We start from the raw sequence: 14,474 nt of genomic DNA, 5'->3' as shown, positions 1-14,474 counted from the left end.
CTAATCAACCAAACTTTTTGGGTTGGTTTCTCTTTTATAGTCTGCAGGCATTAAATGAAAGAAGTCAGTGTTCCAGCAGAGGGAGACAACGTTTCAGAAAAGGCATTGTAGCAAACCAAAAAAGAAATTTTAAGCGCAGCAGAGTAACCAGCTCACATACCTGTTAGCTCAGGTGAGTTTAAAAGGCTGCTGTTGATAACAAGGGCATTTGCTAAATAGATGGTGTGTGTGCAACAATATACTGAAAGGTCAATTATATTGTGCAGCTTATCTCACCACCTGTAGTTATTTAGGTGAAAGCTCCAAAATGCTTGCCTAATATGTCTGTTTATCCAAAAGGAAGTATAGAGGGAGAGCTAGATAGATAGCATTGCATTACATTACATTACATGGCAATGCAATGCACAGTTGCTGAAGTTGAACCAAAATGAGCTTGTCATCTGGCTTCTGCAACTTTTAACATGAAAAATCCAATGAGGAGAAGAAAAGCAAAGCCAAAGAGTCCATCCCAAAATCCGACAAACAAGCAAAATGAACAAAAAGCATTGAATTCAATTCTTTCTGATTTTAGAAACTGCAATAAAGAAGGGGTGCACCGGTCCTGGAGATACTGCAATACCAGGTCAATGCGTGGAGTGGACAGAGCAAGCTCTTTTTCCATCTCCCTGTTCTAAAAATCCATTTAATATATGGTCCCCAGATAGGGGACGTATCAGATATTAAACTGATAAGAGCAGATACTACACTTGATCTTAGCCAAAAGGCCGAGAAGCGATAACCAGAATTGGTTTCCGACTACGGTGCCACCCAAGGATTCTGAAAAGTCCATTTGTGGAGATGGCCACCTGGACTCCCGTTAAGAAGACATGCTGTCAACCTCTAGATCCCTCACATGCCTGCACTTTTCGGCTTGCTGCTGCTGCAATCCACGCGTTTTAGATCTGCATAACTCCACCTCTTTTAGCACAGTACCCTCAACCCCCGGCTGTTCCCACCCGCCTCAACACCGTTGGAAGGGAGGAGAACCAATTAAGGCGGGGGGGGGGGGTGGAACGAGCAGCTGTCTACCCTTAGCAGGAGGGTTGCTGATTAATTACCTCTCCTGCTGCTGCTGCTGCTGGCTGTCCAGCAGCAGACAGAAGGTGGCTGCTGCTGTGCGCAGGTATATAAAGGCTCAGAGCCTATTATGACACGCGCAGCCAGCGTTCCATTGGCACATTCCGTCTACTGCAGGCGGGATACCTGGATGGCTGAATGTCACTGAGAAGCTCACAGAGACCGCCATAAGCAACAGTTTAAAAGAATGCCACAGACTAATCAACCAAACTTTTTGGGTTGGTTTCTCTTTTATAGTCTGCAGGCATTAAATGAAAGAAGTCAGTGTTCCAGCAGAGGGAGACAACGTTTCAGAAAAGGCATTGTAGCAAACCAAAAAAGAAATTTTAAGCGCAGCAGAGTAACCAGCTCACATACCTGTTAGCTCAGGTGAGTTTAAAAGGCTGCTGTTGATAACAAGGGCATTTGCTAAATAGATGGTGTGTGTGCAACAATATACTGAAAGGTCAATTATATTGTGCAGCTTATCTCACCACCTGTAGTTATTTAGGTGAAAGCTCCAAAATGCTTGCCTAATATGTCTGTTTATCCAAAAGGAAGTATAGAGGGAGAGCTAGATAGATAGCATTGCATTACATTACATTACATGGCAATGCAATGCACAGTTGCTGAAGTTGAACCAAAATGAGCTTGTCATCTGGCTTCTTCAACTTTTAACATGAAAAATCCAATGAGGAGAAGAAAAGCAAAGCCAAAGAGTCCATCCCAAAATCCGACAAACAAGCAAAATGAACAAAAAGCATTTAATTCAATTCTTTCTGATTTTAGAAACTGCATTAAAGAAGGGGTGCACCGGTCCTGGAGATACTGCAATACCAGGTCAATGCGTGGAGTGGACAGAGCAAGCTCTTTTTCCATCTCCCTGTTCTAAAATCCATTTAATATATGGTCCCCAGATAGGGGACGTATCAGATATTAAACTGATAAGAACAGATATTACACTTGATCTTAGCCAAAAGGCCGAGAAGCGATAACCAGAATTGGTTTCCGACTACGGTGCCACCCAAGGATTCTGAAAAGTCCATTTGTGGAGATGGCCACCTTGACTCCCGTTAAGAAGACATGCTGTCAACCTCTAGATCCCTCACATGCCTGCACTTTTCGGCTTGCTGCTGCTGCAATCCACGCGTTTTACATCTGCATAACTCCACCTCTTTTAGCACAGTACCCTCAACCCCCGGCTGTTCCCACCCGCCTCAACACCGTTGGAAGGGAGGAGAACCAATTAAGGCGGGGGGGGGGGGTGGAACGAGCAGCTGTCTATCCTTAGCAGGAGGGTTGCTGATTAATTACCTCTCCTGCTGCTGCTGCTGCTGGCTGTCCAGCAGCAGACTGAAGGTGGCTGCTGCTGTGCGCAGGTATATAAAGGTTCAGAGCCTATTATGACACGCGCAGCCAGCGTTCCATTGCCACATTCCGTCTACTGCAGGCGGGATACCTGGATGGCTGAATGTCACTGAGAAGCTCACAGAGACCGCCATAAGCAACAGTTTAAAAGAATGCCACAGACTAATCAACCAAACTTTTTGGGTTGGTTTCTCTTTTATAGTCTGCAGGCATTAAATGAAAGAAGTCAGTGTTCCAGCAGAGGGAGACAACGTTTCAGAAAAGGCATTGTAGCAAACCAAAAAAGAAATTTTAAGCGCAGCAGAGTAACCAGCTCACATACCTGTTAGCTCAGGTGAGTTTAAAAGGCTGCTGTTGATAACAAGGGCATTTGCTAAATAGATGGTGTGTGTGCAACAATATACTGAAAGGTCAATTATATTGTGCAGCTTATCTCACCACCTGTAGTTATTTAGGTGAAAGCTCCAAAATGCTTGCCTAATATGTCTGTTTATCCAAAAGGAAGTATAGAGGGAGAGCTAGATAGATAGCATTGCATTACATTACATTACATGGCAATGCAATGCACAGTTGCTGAAGTTGAACCAAAATGAGCTTGTCATCTGGCTTCTGCAACTTTTAACATGAAAAATCCAATGAGGAGAAGAAAAGCAAAGCCAAAGAGTCCATCCCAAAATCGGACAAACAAGCAAAATGAACAAAAAGCATTGAATTCAATTCTTTCTGATTTTAGAAACTGCATTAAAGAAGGGGTGCACCGGTCCTGGAGATACTGCAATACCAGGTCAATGCGTGGAGTGGACAGAGCAAGCTCTTTTTCCATCTCCCTGTTCTAAAAATCCATTTAATATATGGTCCCCAGATAGGGGACGTATCAGATATTAAACTGATAAGAACAGATACTACACTTGATCTTAGCAAAAAGGCCGAGAAGCGATAACCAGAATTGGTTTCCGACTACGGTGCCACCCAAGGATTCTGAAAAGTCCATTTGTGGAGATGGCCACCTGGACTCCCGTTAAGAAGACATGCTGTCAACCTCTAGATCCCTCACATGCCTGCACTTTTCGGCTTGCTGCTGCTGCAATCCACGCGTTTTAGATCTGCATAACTCCACCTCTTTTAGCACAGTACCCTCAACCCCCGGCTGTTCCCACCCGCCTCAACACCGTTGGAAGGGAGGAGAACCAATTAAGGCGGGGGGGGGGTGGAACGAGCAGCTGTCTACCCTTAGCAGGAGGGTTGCTGATTAATTACCTCTCCTGCTGCTGCTGCTGCTGGCTGTCCAGCAGCAGACTGAAGGTGGCTGCTGCTGTGCGCAGGTATATAAAGGCTCAGAGCCTATTATGACACGCGCAGCCAGCGTTCCATTGCCACATTCCGTCTACTGCAGGCGGGATACCTGGATGGCTGAATGTCACTGAGAAGCTCACAGAGACCGCCATAAGCAACAGTTTAAAAGAATGCCACAGACTAATCAACCAAACTTTTTGGGTTGGTTCTCTTTTATAGTCTGCAGGCATTAAATGAAAGAAGTCAGTGTTCCAGCAGAGGGAGACAACGTTTCAGAAAAGGCATTGTAGCAAACCAAAAAAGAAATTTTAAGCGCAGCAGAGTAACCAGCTCACATACCTGTTAGCTCAGGTGAGTTTAAAAGGCTGCTGTTGATAACAAGGGCATTTGCTAAATAGATGGTGTGTGTGCAACAATATACTGAAAGGTCAATTATATTGTGCAGCTTATCTCACCACCTGTAGTTATTTAGGTGAAAGCTCCAAAATGCTTGCCTAATATGTCTGTTTATCCAAAAGGAAGTATAGAGGGAGAGCTAGATAGATAGCATTGCATTACATTACATTACATGGCAATGCAATGCACAGTTGCTGAAGTTGAACCAAAATGAGCTTGTCATCTGGCTTCTGCAACTTTTAACATGAAAAATCCAATGAGGAGAAGAAAAGCAAAGCCAAAGAGTCCATCCCAAAATCCGACAAACAAGCAAAATGAACAAAAAGCATTGAATTCAATTCTTTCTGATTTTAGAAACTGCATTAAAGAAGGGGTGCACCGGTCCTGGAGATACTGCAATACCAGGTCAATGCGTGGAGTGGACAGAGCAAGCTCTTTTTCCATCTCCCTGTTCTAAAAATCCATTTAATATATGGTCCCCAGATAGGGGACGTATCAGATATTAAACTGATAAGAACAGATACTACACTTGATCTTAGCCAAAAGGCCGAGAAGCGATAACCAGAATTGGTTTCCGACTACGGTGCCACCCAAGGATTCTGAAAAGTCCATTTGTGGAGATGGCCACCTGGACTCCCGTTAAGAAGACATGCTGTCAACCTCTAGATCCCTCACATGCCTGCACTTTTCGGCTTGCTGCTGCTGCAATCCACGCGTTTTAGATCTGCATAACTCCACCTCTTTTAGCACAGTACCCTCAACCCCCGGCTGTTCCCACCCGCCTCAACACCGTTGGAAGGGAGGAGAACCAATTAAGGCGGGGGGGGGGGTGGAACGAGCAGCTGTCTACCCTTAGCAGGAGGGTTGCTGATTAATTACCTCTCCTGCTGCTGCTGCTGCTGGCTGTCCAGCAGCAGACTGAAGGTGGCTGCTGCTGTGCGCAGGTATATAAAGGCTCAGAGCCTATTATGACACGCGCAGCCAGCGTTCCATTGCCACATTCCGTCTACTGCAGGCGGGATACCTGGATGGCTGAATGTCACTGAGAAGCTCACAGAGACCGCCATAAGCAACAGTTTAAAAGAATGCCACAGACTAATCAACCAAACTTTTTGGGTTGGTTTCTCTTTTATAGTCTGCAGGCATTAAATGAAAGAAGTCAGTGTTCCAGCAGAGGGAGACAACGTTTCAGAAAAGGCATTGTAGCAAACCAAAAAAGAAATTTTAAGCGCAGCAGAGTAACCAGCTCACATACCTGTTAGCTCAGGTGAGTTTAAAAGGCTGCTGTTGATAACAAGGGCATTTGCTAAATAGATGGTGTGTGTGCAACAATATACTGAAAGGTCAATTATATTGTGCAGCTTATCTCACCACCTGTAGTTATTTAGGTGAAAGCTCCAAAATGCTTGCCTAATATGTCTGTTTATCCAAAAGGAAGTATAGAGGGAGAGCTAGATAGATAGCATTGCATTACATTACATTACATGGCAATGCAATGCACAGTTGCTGAAGTTGAACCAAAATGAGCTTGTCATCTGGCTTCTGCAACTTTTAACATGAAAAATCCAATGAGGAGAAGAAAAGCAAAGCCAAAGAGTCCATCCCAAAATCCGACAAACAAGCAAAATGAACAAAAAGCATTGAATTCAATTCTTTCTGATTTTAGAAACTGCAATAAAGAAGGGGTGCACCGGTCCTGGAGATACTGCAATACCAGGTCAATGCGTGGAGTGGACAGAGCAAGCTCTTTTTCCATCTCCCTGTTCTAAAAATCCATTTAATATATGGTCCCCAGATAGGGGACGTATCAGATATTAAACTGATAAGAGCAGATACTACACTTGATCTTAGCCAAAAGGCCGAGAAGCGATAACCAGAATTGGTTTCCGACTACGGTGCCACCCAAGGATTCTGAAAAGTCCATTTGTGGAGATGGCCACCTGGACTCCCGTTAAGAAGACATGCTGTCAACCTCTAGATCCCTCACATGCCTGCACTTTTCGGCTTGCTGCTGCTGCAATCCACGCGTTTTAGATCTGCATAACTCCACCTCTTTTAGCACAGTACCCTCAACCCCCGGCTGTTCCCACCCGCCTCAACACCGTTGGAAGGGAGGAGAACCAATTAAGGCGGGGGGGGGGGGTGGAACGAGCAGCTGTCTACCCTTAGCAGGAGGGTTGCTGATTAATTACCTCTCCTGCTGCTGCTGCTGCTGGCTGTCCAGCAGCAGACTGAAGGTGGCTGCTGCTGTGCGCAGGTATATAAAGGCTCAGAGCCTATTATGACACGCGCAGCCAGCGTTCCATTGGCACATTCCGTCTACTGCAGGCGGGATACCTGGATGGCTGAATGTCACTGAGAAGCTCACAGAGACCGCCATAAGCAACAGTTTAAAAGAATGCCACAGACTAATCAACCAAACTTTTTGGGTTGGTTTCTCTTTTATAGTCTGCAGGCATTAAATGAAAGAAGTCAGTGTTCCAGCAGAGGGAGACAACGTTTCAGAAAAGGCATTGTAGCAAACCAAAAAAGAAATTTTAAGCGCAGCAGAGTAACCAGCTCACATACCTGTTAGCTCAGGTGAGTTTAAAAGGCTGCTGTTGATAACAAGGGCATTTGCTAAATAGATGGTGTGTGTGCAACAATATACTGAAAGGTCAATTATATTGTGCAGCTTATCTCACCACCTGTAGTTATTTAGGTGAAAGCTCCAAAATGCTTGCCTAATATGTCTGTTTATCCAAAAGGAAGTATAGAGGGAGAGCTAGATAGATAGCATTGCATTACATTACATTACATGGCAATGCAATGCACAGTTGCTGAAGTTGAACCAAAATGAGCTTGTCATCTGGCTTCTTCAACTTTTAACATGAAAAATCCAATGAGGAGAAGAAAAGCAAAGCCAAAGAGTCCATCCCAAAATCCGACAAACAAGCAAAATGAACAAAAAGCATTTAATTCAATTCTTTCTGATTTTAGAAACTGCATTAAAGAAGGGGTTCACCGGTCCTGGAGATACTGCAATACCAGGTCAATGCGTGGAGTGGACAGAGCAAGCTCTTTTTCCATCTCCCTGTTCTAAAATCCATTTAATATATGGTCCCCAGATAGGGGACGTATCAGATATTAAACTGATAAGAACAGATATTACACTTGATCTTAGCCAAAAGGCCGAGAAGCGATAACCAGAATTGGTTTCCGACTACGGTGCCACCCAAGGATTCTGAAAAGTCCATTTGTGGAGATGGCCACCTTGACTCCCGTTAAGAAGACATGCTGTCAACCTCTAGATCCCTCACATGCCTGCACTTTTCGGCTTGCTGCTGCTGCAATCCACGCGTTTTACATCTGCATAACTCCACCTCTTTTAGCACAGTACCCTCAACCCCCGGCTGTTCCCACCCGCCTCAACACCGTTGGAAGGGAGGAGAACCAATTAAGGCGGGGGGGGGGGGTGGAACGAGCAGCTGTCTATCCTTAGCAGGAGGGTTGCTGATTAATTACCTCTCCTGCTGCTGCTGCTGCTGGCTGTCCAGCAGCAGACTGAAGGTGGCTGCTGCTGTGCGCAGGTATATAAAGGTTCAGAGCCTATTATGACACGCGCAGCCAGCGTTCCATTGCCACATTCCGTCTACTGCAGGCGGGATACCTGGATGGCTGAATGTCACTGAGAAGCTCACAGAGACCGCCATAAGCAACAGTTTAAAAGAATGCCACAGACTAATCAACCAAACTTTTTGGGTTGGTTTCTCTTTTATAGTCTGCAGGCATTAAATGAAAGAAGTCAGTGTTCCAGCAGAGGGAGACAACGTTTCAGAAAAGGCATTGTAGCAAACCAAAAAAGAAATTTTAAGCGCAGCAGAGTAACCAGCTCACATACCTGTTAGCTCAGGTGAGTTTAAAAGGCTGCTGTTGATAACAAGGGCATTTGCTAAATAGATGGTGTGTGTGCAACAATATACTGAAAGGTCAATTATATTGTGCAGCTTATCTCACCACCTGTAGTTATTTAGGTGAAAGCTCCAAAATGCTTGCCTAATATGTCTGTTTATCCAAAAGGAAGTATAGAGGGAGAGCTAGATAGATAGCATTGCATTACATTACATTACATGGCAATGCAATGCACAGTTGCTGAAGTTGAACCAAAATGAGCTTGTCATCTGGCTTCTGCAACTTTTAACATGAAAAATCCAATGAGGAGAAGAAAAGCAAAGCCAAAGAGTCCATCCCAAAATCGGACAAACAAGCAAAATGAACAAAAAGCATTGAATTCAATTCTTTCTGATTTTAGAAACTGCATTAAAGAAGGGGTGCACCGGTCCTGGAGATACTGCAATACCAGGTCAATGCGTGGAGTGGACAGAGCAAGCTCTTTTTCCATCTCCCTGTTCTAAAAATCCATTTAATATATGGTCCCCAGATAGGGGACGTATCAGATATTAAACTGATAAGAACAGATACTACACTTGATCTTAGCAAAAAGGCCGAGAAGCGATAACCAGAATTGGTTTCCGACTACGGTGCCACCCAAGGATTCTGAAAAGTCCATTTGTGGAGATGGCCACCTGGACTCCCGTTAAGAAGACATGCTGTCAACCTCTAGATCCCTCACATGCCTGCACTTTTCGGCTTGCTGCTGCTGCAATCCACGCGTTTTAGATCTGCATAACTCCACCTCTTTTAGCACAGTACCCTCAACCCCCGGCTGTTCCCACCCGCCTCAACACCGTTGGAAGGGAGGAGAACCAATTAAGGCGGGGGGGGGGTGGAACGAGCAGCTGTCTACCCTTAGCAGGAGGGTTGCTGATTAATTACCTCTCCTGCTGCTGCTGCTGCTGGCTGTCCAGCAGCAGACTGAAGGTGGCTGCTGCTGTGCGCAGGTATATAAAGGCTCAGAGCCTATTATGACACGCGCAGCCAGCGTTCCATTGCCACATTCCGTCTACTGCAGGCGGGATACCTGGATGGCTGAATGTCACTGAGAAGCTCACAGAGACCGCCATAAGCAACAGTTTAAAAGAATGCCACAGACTAATCAACCAAACTTTTTGGGTTGGTTTCTCTTTTATAGTCTGCAGGCATTAAATGAAAGAAGTCAGTGTTCCAGCAGAGGGAGACAACGTTTCAGAAAAGGCATTGTAGCAAACCAAAAAAGAAATTTTAAGCGCAGCAGAGTAACCAGCTCACATACCTGTTAGCTCAGGCGAGTTTAAAAGGCTGCTGTTGATAACAAGGGCATTTGCTAAATAGATGGTGTGTGTGCAACAATATACTGAAAGGTCAATTATATTGTGCAGCTTATCTCACCACCTGTAGTTATTTAGGTGAAAGCTCCAAAATGCTTGCCTAATATGTCTGTTTATCCAAAAGGAAGTATAGAGGGAGAGCTAGATAGATAGCATTGCATTACATTACATTACATGGCAATGCAATGCACAGTTGCTGAAGTTGAACCAAAATGAGCTTGTCATCTGGCTTCTGCAACTTTTAACATGAAAAATCCAATGAGGAGAAGAAAAGCAAAGCCAAAGAGTCCATCCCAAAATCCGACAAACAAGCAAAATGAACAAAAAGCATTGAATTCAATTCTTTCTGATTTTAGAAACTGCATTAAAGAAGGGGTGCACCGGTCCTGGAGATACTGCAATATCAGGTCAATGCGTGGAGTGGACAGAGCAAGCTCTTTTTCCATCTCCCTGTTCTAAAAATCCATTTAATATATGGTCCCCAGATAGGGGACGTATCAGATATTAAACTGATAAGAACAGATACTACACTTGATCTTAGCCAAAAGGCCGAGAAGCGATAACCAGAATTGGTTTCCGACTACGGTGCCACCCAAGGATTCTGAAAAGTCCATTTGTGGAGATGGCCACCTGGACTCCCGTTAAGAAGACATGCTGTCAACCTCTAGATCCCTCACATGCCTGCACTTTTCGGCTTGCTGCTGCTGCAATCCACGCGTTTTAGATCTGCATAACTCCACCTCTTTTAGCACAGTACCCTCAACCCCCGGCTGTTCCCACCCGCCTCAACACCGTTGGAAGGGAGGAGAACCAATTAAGGCGGGGGGGGGGGTGGAACGAGCAGCTGTCTACCCTTAGCAGGAGGGTTGCTGATTAATTACCTCTCCTGCTGCTGCTGCTGCTGGCTGTCCAGCAGCAGACTGAAGGTGGCTGCTGCTGTGCGCAGGTATATAAAGGCTCAGAGCCTATTATGACACGCGCAGCCAGCGTTCCATTGCCACATTCCGTCTACTGCAGGCGGGATACCTGGATGGCTGAATGTCACTGAGAAGCTCACAGAGACCGCCATAAGCAACAGTTTAAAAGAATGCCACAGACTAATCAACCAAACTTTTTGGGTTGGTTTCTCTTTTATAGTCTGCAGGCATTAAATGAAAGAAGTCAGTGTTCCAGCAGAGGGAGACAACGTTTCAGAAAAGGCATTGTAGCAAACCAAAAAAGAAATTTTAAGCGCAGCAGAGTAACCAGCTCACATACCTGTTAGCTCAGGTGAGTTTAAAAGGCTGCTGTTGATAACAAGGGCATTTGCTAAATAGATGGTGTGTGTGCAACAATATACTGAAAGGTCAATTATATTGTGCAGCTTATCTCACCACCTGTAGTTATTTAGGTGAAAGCTCCAAAATGCTTGCCTAATATGTCTGTTTATCCAAAAGGAAGTATAGAGGGAGAGCTAGATAGATAGCATTGCATTACATTACATTACATGGCAATGCAATGCACAGTTGCTGAAGTTGAACCAAAATGAGCTTGTCATCTGGCTTCTGCAACTTTTAACATGAAAAATCCAATGAGGAGAAGAAAAGCAAAGCCAAAGAGTCCATCCCAAAATCCGACAAACAAGCAAAATGAACAAAAAGCATTGAATTCAATTCTTTCTGATTTTAGAAACTGCATTAAAGAAGGGGTGCACCGGTCCTGGAGATACTGCAATACCAGGTCAATGCGTGGAGTGGACAGAGCAAGCTCTTTTTCCATCTCCCTGTTCTAAAAATCCATTTAATATATGGTCCCCAGATAGGGGACGTATCAGATATTAAACTGATAAGAACAGATACTACACTTGATCTTAGCCAAAAGGCCGAGAAGCGATAAACAGAATTGGTTTCCGACTACGGTGCCACCCAAGGATTCTGAAAAGTCCATTTGTGGAGATGGCCACCTGGACTCCCGTTAAGAAGACATGCTGTCAACCTCTAGATCCCTCACATGCCTGCACTTTTCGGCTTGCTGCTGCTGCAATCCACGCGTTTTAGATCTGCATAACTCCACCTCTTTTAGCACAGTACCCTCAACCCCCGGCTGTTCCCACCCGCCTCAACACCGTTGGAAGGGAGGAGAACCAATTAAGGCGGGGAGGGGGGGTGGAACGAGCAGCTGTCTACCCTTAGCAGGAGGGTTGCTGATTAATTACCTCTCCTGCTGCTGCTGCTGCTGGCTGTCCAGCAGCAGACTGAAGGTGGCTGCTGCTGTGCGCAGGTATATAAAGGCTCAGAGCCTATTATGACACGCGCAGCCAGCGTTCCATTGCCACATTCCGTCTACTGCAGGCGGGATACCTGGATGGCTGAATGTCACTGAGAAGCTCACAGAGACCGCCATAAGCAACAGTTTAAAAGAATGCCACAGACTAATCAACCAAACTTTTTGGGTTGGTTTCTCTTTTATAGTCTGCAGGCATTAAATGAAAGAAGTCAGTGTTCCAGCAGAGGGAGACAACGTTTCAGAAAAGGCATTGTAGCAAACCAAAAAAGAAATTTTAAGCGCAGCAGAGTAACCAGCTCACATACCTGTTAGCTCAGGTGAGTTTAAAAGGCTGCTGTTGATAACAAGGGCATTTGCTAAATAGATGGTGTGTGTGCAACAATATACTGAAAGGTCAATTATATTGTGCAGCTTATCTCACCACCTGTAGTTATTTAGGTGAAAGCTCCAAAATGCTTGCCTAATATGTCTGTTTATCCAAAAGGAAGTATAGAGGGAGAGCTAGATAGATAGCATTGCATTACATTACATTACATGGCAATGCAATGCACAGTTGCTGAAGTTGAACCAAAATGAGCTTGTCATCTGGCTTCTGCAACTTTTAACATGAAAAATCCAATGAGGAGAAGAAAAGCAAAGCCAAAGAGTCCATCCCAAAATCCGACAAACAAGCAAAATGAACAAAAAGCATTGAATTCAATTCTTTCTGATTTTAGAAACTGCATTAAAGAAGGGGTGCACCGGTCCTGGAGATACTGCAATACCAGGTCAATGCGTGGAGTGGACAGAGCAAGCTCTTTTTCCATCTCCCTGTTCTAAAAATCCATTTAATATATGGTCCCCAGATAGGGGACGTATCAGATATTAAACTGATAAGAACAGATACTACACTTGATCTTAGCCAAAAGGCCGAGAAGCGATAACCAGAATTGGTTTCCGACTACGGTGCCACCCAAGGATTCTGAAAAGTCCATTTGTGGAGATGGCCACCTGGACTCCCGTTAAGAAGACATGCTGTCAACCTCTAGATCCCTCACATGCCTGCACTTTTCGGCTTGCTGCTGCTGCAATCCACGCGTTTTAGATCTGCATAACTCCACCTCTTTTAGCACAGTACCCTCAACCCCCGGCTGTTCCCACCCGCCTCAACACCGTTGGAAGGGAGGAGAACCAATTAAGGCGGGGGGGGGGTGGAACGAGCAGCTGTCTACCCTTAGCAGGAGGGTTGCTGATTAATTACCTCTCCTGCTGCTGCTGCTGCTGGCTGTCCAGCAGCAGACTGAAGGTGGCTGCTGCTGTGCGCAGGTATATAAAGGCTCAGAGCCTATTATGACACGCGCAGCCAGCGTTCCATTGCCACATTCCGTCTACTGCAGGCGGGATACCTGGATGGCTGAATGTCACTGAGAAGCTCACAGAGACCGCCATAAGCAACAGTTTAAAAGAATGCCACAGACTAATCAACCAAACTTTTTGGGTTGGTTTCTCTTTTATAGTCTGCAGGCATTAAATGAAAGAAGTCAGTGTTCCAGCAGAGGGAGACAACGTTTCAGAAAAGGCATTGTAGCAAACCAAAAAAGAAATTTTAAGCGCAGCAGAGTAACCAGCTCACATACCTGTTAGCTCAGGTGAGTTTAAAAGGCTGCTGTTGATAACAAGGGCATTTGCTAAATAGATGGTGTGTGTGCAACAATATACTGAAAGGTCAATTATATTGTGCAGCTTATCTCACCACCTGTAGTTATTTAGGTGAAAGCTCCAAAATGCTTGCCTAATATGTCTGTTTATCCAAAAGGAAGTATAGAGGGAGAGCTAGATAGATAGCATTGCATTACATTACATTACATGGCAATGCAATGCACAGTTGCTGAAGTTGAACCAAAATGAGCTTGTCATCTGGCTTCTGCAACTTTTAACATGAAAAATCCAATGAGGAGAAGAAAAGCAAAGCCAAAGAGTCCATCCCAAAATCCGACAAACAAGCAAAATGAACAAAAAGCATTGAATTCAATTCTTTCTGATTTTAGAAACTGCATTAAAGAAGGGGTGCACCGGTCCTGGAGATACTGCAATACCAGGTCAATGCGTGGAGTGGACAGAGCAAGCTCTTTTTCCATCTCCCTGTTCTAAAAATCCATTTAATATATGGTCCCCAGATAGGGGACGTATCAGATATTAAACTGATAAGAACAGATACTACACTTGATCTTAGCCAAAAGGCCGAGAAGCGATAACCAGAATTGGTTTCCGACTACGGTGCCACCCAAGGATTCTGAAAAGTCCATTTGTGGAGATGGCCACCTGGACTCCCGTTAAGAAGACATGCTGTCAACCTCTAGATCCCTCACATGCCTGCACTTTTCGGCTTGCTGCTGCTGCAATCCACGCGTTTTAGATCTGCATAACTCCACCTCTTTTAGCACAGTACCCTCAACCCCCGGCTGTTCCCACCCGCCTCAACACCGTTGGAAGGGAGGAGAACCAATTAAGGCGGGGGGGGGTGGAACGAGCAGCTGTCTACCCTTAGCAGGAGGGTTGCTGATTAATTACCTCTCCTGCTGCTGCTGCTGCTGGCTGTCCAGCAGCAGACTGAAGGTGGCTGCTGCTGTGCGCAGGTATATAAAGGCTCAGAGCCTATTATGACACGCGCAGCCAGCGTTCCATTGCCACATTCCGTCTACTGCAGGCGGGATACCTGGATGGCTGAATGTCACTGAGAAGCTCACAGAGACCGCCATAAGCAACAGTTTAAAAGAATGCCACAGACTAATCAACCAAACTTTTTGGGTTGGTTTCTCTTTTATAGTCTGC

General features: G+C 45.1%; 11 non-coding genes across 11 annotated transcripts; all 11 read right to left on the bottom strand.

Moving 5' to 3' along the window:
• Window positions 1-585: 585 nt before the first annotated feature.
• LOC141237309 (U2 spliceosomal RNA) lies at window positions 586-776 on the bottom strand. The gene has a single exon (XR_012302865.1). It is a non-coding gene; the product is annotated as a U2 spliceosomal RNA (small nuclear RNA).
• Window positions 777-1,898: 1,122 nt separating this feature from the next.
• LOC141237371 (U2 spliceosomal RNA) lies at window positions 1,899-2,088 on the bottom strand. The gene has a single exon (XR_012302925.1). It is a non-coding gene; the product is annotated as a U2 spliceosomal RNA (small nuclear RNA).
• Window positions 2,089-3,210: 1,122 nt separating this feature from the next.
• On the bottom strand, window positions 3,211-3,401 carry LOC141237351 (U2 spliceosomal RNA). The gene has a single exon (XR_012302906.1). It is a non-coding gene; the product is annotated as a U2 spliceosomal RNA (small nuclear RNA).
• Window positions 3,402-4,520: 1,119 nt separating this feature from the next.
• On the bottom strand, window positions 4,521-4,711 carry LOC141237053 (U2 spliceosomal RNA). The gene has a single exon (XR_012302618.1). It is a non-coding gene; the product is annotated as a U2 spliceosomal RNA (small nuclear RNA).
• A 1,121-nt stretch (window positions 4,712-5,832) lies between these two features.
• LOC141237308 (U2 spliceosomal RNA) lies at window positions 5,833-6,023 on the bottom strand. Its single transcript, XR_012302864.1, has one exon. It is a non-coding gene; the product is annotated as a U2 spliceosomal RNA (small nuclear RNA).
• A 1,122-nt stretch (window positions 6,024-7,145) lies between these two features.
• LOC141237375 (U2 spliceosomal RNA) lies at window positions 7,146-7,335 on the bottom strand. The gene has a single exon (XR_012302929.1). It is a non-coding gene; the product is annotated as a U2 spliceosomal RNA (small nuclear RNA).
• Window positions 7,336-8,457: 1,122 nt separating this feature from the next.
• Window positions 8,458-8,648, bottom strand: LOC141237350 (U2 spliceosomal RNA). Its single transcript, XR_012302905.1, has one exon. It is a non-coding gene; the product is annotated as a U2 spliceosomal RNA (small nuclear RNA).
• Window positions 8,649-9,768: 1,120 nt separating this feature from the next.
• Window positions 9,769-9,959, bottom strand: LOC141237330 (U2 spliceosomal RNA). The gene has a single exon (XR_012302886.1). It is a non-coding gene; the product is annotated as a U2 spliceosomal RNA (small nuclear RNA).
• A 1,121-nt stretch (window positions 9,960-11,080) lies between these two features.
• LOC141237052 (U2 spliceosomal RNA) lies at window positions 11,081-11,271 on the bottom strand. Its single transcript, XR_012302617.1, has one exon. It is a non-coding gene; the product is annotated as a U2 spliceosomal RNA (small nuclear RNA).
• Window positions 11,272-12,393: 1,122 nt separating this feature from the next.
• On the bottom strand, window positions 12,394-12,584 carry LOC141237051 (U2 spliceosomal RNA). The gene has a single exon (XR_012302616.1). It is a non-coding gene; the product is annotated as a U2 spliceosomal RNA (small nuclear RNA).
• Window positions 12,585-13,704: 1,120 nt separating this feature from the next.
• Window positions 13,705-13,895, bottom strand: LOC141237050 (U2 spliceosomal RNA). Its single transcript, XR_012302615.1, has one exon. It is a non-coding gene; the product is annotated as a U2 spliceosomal RNA (small nuclear RNA).
• Between the last annotated feature and the right edge of the window lie 579 nt (window positions 13,896-14,474).

This window comes from Phyllobates terribilis, unplaced genomic scaffold, assembly GCF_046119375.1.
Source record: "Phyllobates terribilis strain yellow unplaced genomic scaffold, ASM4611937v1 Scaffold_729__1_contigs__length_748246, whole genome shotgun sequence".
Taxonomy (NCBI): Eukaryota; Metazoa; Chordata; class Amphibia; order Anura; family Dendrobatidae; genus Phyllobates; species Phyllobates terribilis.
This window is presented reverse-complemented; position numbering and strand designations above follow the sequence as displayed.